The sequence below is a fragment of the Corvus kubaryi genome, unplaced genomic scaffold (assembly GCF_017639235.1).
Source record: "Corvus kubaryi isolate FWS band 111438036 unplaced genomic scaffold, C.kubaryi_AGA036_p1.0 37386, whole genome shotgun sequence".
Lineage (NCBI taxonomy): Eukaryota > Metazoa > Chordata > Aves > Passeriformes > Corvidae > Corvus > Corvus kubaryi.
This window is the reverse complement of record NW_024581128.1, coordinates 2,105,309-2,107,906: the sequence shown is the minus strand read 5'-3', so window position 1 is coordinate 2,107,906 and position 2,598 is coordinate 2,105,309. Positions and strand designations below refer to the sequence as shown.

The following is a 2,598-nucleotide window of genomic DNA, read 5'->3' as shown; positions in this document are numbered from 1 at the left end:
ATAAATCACTTAGCAGCTTGCAAACTGGCAGGACAGTGAAAGCAGAGATCAAATAAGAGATCTTGCAAATCCACAGGAAATGACTCAAGAAGCTAGATCAAGTAAAACTTCAGCTTCCAAGCCTCAGATACATTTGCTTCTCGCCATCGGGGTAAATATGTGCACACACAACATAAACACATAAAAATACATCCAGATCACACAGACAAGCTCTCAAGTATTAATCAGACAGTGATTAATACCCAGTCCTCCTCAGAGGTATAACCATTATAATGGCCTTTTAATTACATGATTATGCCCTGGGTTTTTCACATGGCTATAACTCTCCCCATATTCTGCTTCTGTAGTAACCAACTGCTAAATACCACACTCCCCACTTCAGGCACATCAATGTTCCTGCTAATCACAGAAATTTTTGGCATGAAAGATTTTGAGCATGTTAGAAGTCTGTGCAATCTCAGCATCCTTTGGGAAAAAAAAAAAGACATAGGATGGGTGGAAATGTCAAATCATTACATCTGGTCTTTTATTGTACAGCAGCTGAAGACGTTCCTACCATTTCCTTGCCCCCAACCCCTTACTCCTGCCCTGACACTTCCTTTTGCTGCCAGCTCAGCTTTTCCAAGATGTTTATCATGCCATTCTGCAAGCTGGATCCTTGAATAACTTTCCAAAAGAAAGAGGTATTGGGGGGTATTATTAGCTGGGACCATTTAGCAGATCCAGCAGTGTCACTCCTCAGTGGGGGATGCATTAACACAGCCGAGGGGTGACAAACTGTGATTTGCAAAGGAATGGGTGGGAAGGGGGTGGGGGGACAGGCAGCATTGCCACCCAAAAGAGCACCCACAGTCTGCCAAGGGGAGGGCAGCAGGCTTGCACTCTCACACATTATCTGGTGTTATGGCCGAACCTCTAGCAGTGACTGGAGCATTACTATAATATTGTGCCACAAAGCTGCAGATTCTGGTACCACCTCCAAAGGCCATGCTGCTTCTCCCTGGGGAGAAGACCTCAAAGCTTTCATCAGCTCTTGCCTCTATCTCATTACTAGCAGTCCACAGATTTCTCTCTGGGATTCCATTTCTGTTCCTGAAAAGAAAATTTACAGCACTTAGAAACTGAAACCCAGCGGAGCAGAAACACAATTTCCACACCAAAATCTGAAAGCCCCTTTAAGACTAAATACCATAGACTAGACTTGAAAGATAAATCAGTATGTGACTCCCTTAGGAACTGCAGCCATATTGAGACTGAATATCCCTATGCAGTGAGAGCAGAGATGGCACATCTCCCTACCTTCAGTGGGAAAGGGATGCTGCAGTGGAGCGGCCTGCAAAAGCTAGAGGGCAAGGTGATGTGCTTAGGTGGTACAGACACATTTCTTCTCCCAGGATTGCCTGATCACAGAGGACCTGATGGAGTAAGCAAACACAAAACTCACAGCTGGTTCCTCAGCTTCATGAGCCAAACTTTCTTTTCCATAGTTGGCTCCTGTTACCCCTCCTCTGTGGACCAAGCAAGTCCTGAGGGCAGATCTCATGCTGTATCTACGAACACAAGTTGGGAGAGTGTTTACAGTTATGACACTGTTCATTGCAGCAAAAAACATTTGAACTGACCTACGAGAAAAGTTGTATGATGTTACAAGCATGCTAGCTAGCATGCACCCCCCAGCAATTCTGAATGTGACTCTAAGGGGCGATTTGAGCTCTTGTAGAGGGCAAGGTGGGGTGGGAAGAACACAAGGGTGGTGAGAAAACAGCACCTGAACCTCGGGATGCACTGCTGTGGGGGCAACATTGGCTCCCCAGGCTTCTTTACTGACCATCTGCCAGACCACTCACTGGGCACACAGCACCACAGTACGGAAACGCTTCCTGGGGGTCTTATCAGCCACGATGAGGAGCTGCGCAGAGCCAGGCTGCCCTGGGCTGGGCCAAACCCAACCAAGCGGAGCCAGGCTGGGCTGAACCCAGCCACCCTGGGAGATGTCAGGCTGAGGTGAGCCAAGATGTCCAGAGAAGGTCAACAAAGTTGATGACGGGTCTGGAGCACAAATCTCATGAGGAGCAGCTGAGGGAGTGGGGGTTGTTTAGCCTGAGAAAAGGAGGCTCAGGGGTAACCTTATCACTCTACAACTACCTGAAAGAAGGGTGTGGCCAGGTTGGGGTTGGCCTCTTCTCCAAGTCAACCAGTGACAGGACAAGGGGATACACTCTTAAGCTGTGCCAGGAGAGGTTTAGGTCAGACATTAGGTGGAATTTCTTCATAGAATTGGTTATTAGACATTGGAATGGGCTGCCCAGGGAGGTGGTGGAGTCACTGTCCCTGGAGGTGTTTAAGGGAAGACCAGACGTGGAACTCAGTGCCGGGGTCTGACTGACACCGTGGTGTTCGGTCATAGGTTGGACTCGATGATCTCAGAGGTCTTTTCCAACGTAATCGATGTGACTTTGAGCGCGGCCCGGCACGGCTGAGCCAGGTCTTGCTAGGTCCGGCTGCGCAGGGCTGAGCCGGACCGGGTGAGGCTGAACCCGGCGAGCCGAGCCGAGCCGGGCCGGGCCGTATGGCACAAGCCGCAGCTGGGCGGGCCCC

The 2,598-nt window shown here is 49.5% G+C and overlaps 1 long non-coding RNA gene across 1 annotated transcript in view; it reads right to left on the bottom strand.

Moving 5' to 3' along the window:
• Positions 1 to 261: 261 nt before the first annotated feature.
• Positions 262 to 2,598, bottom strand: part of LOC121668714 — a 2,876-nt gene continuing 539 nt past the window's right edge. The window contains exons 2-3 of the long non-coding RNA XR_006017535.1: positions 1,300 to 1,415; positions 262 to 1,092 (exon numbers count right to left, since the gene is read on the bottom strand). This is a non-coding gene — a long non-coding RNA (uncharacterized LOC121668714). The remainder of the gene's footprint in view (positions 1,093 to 1,299; positions 1,416 to 2,598) is intronic.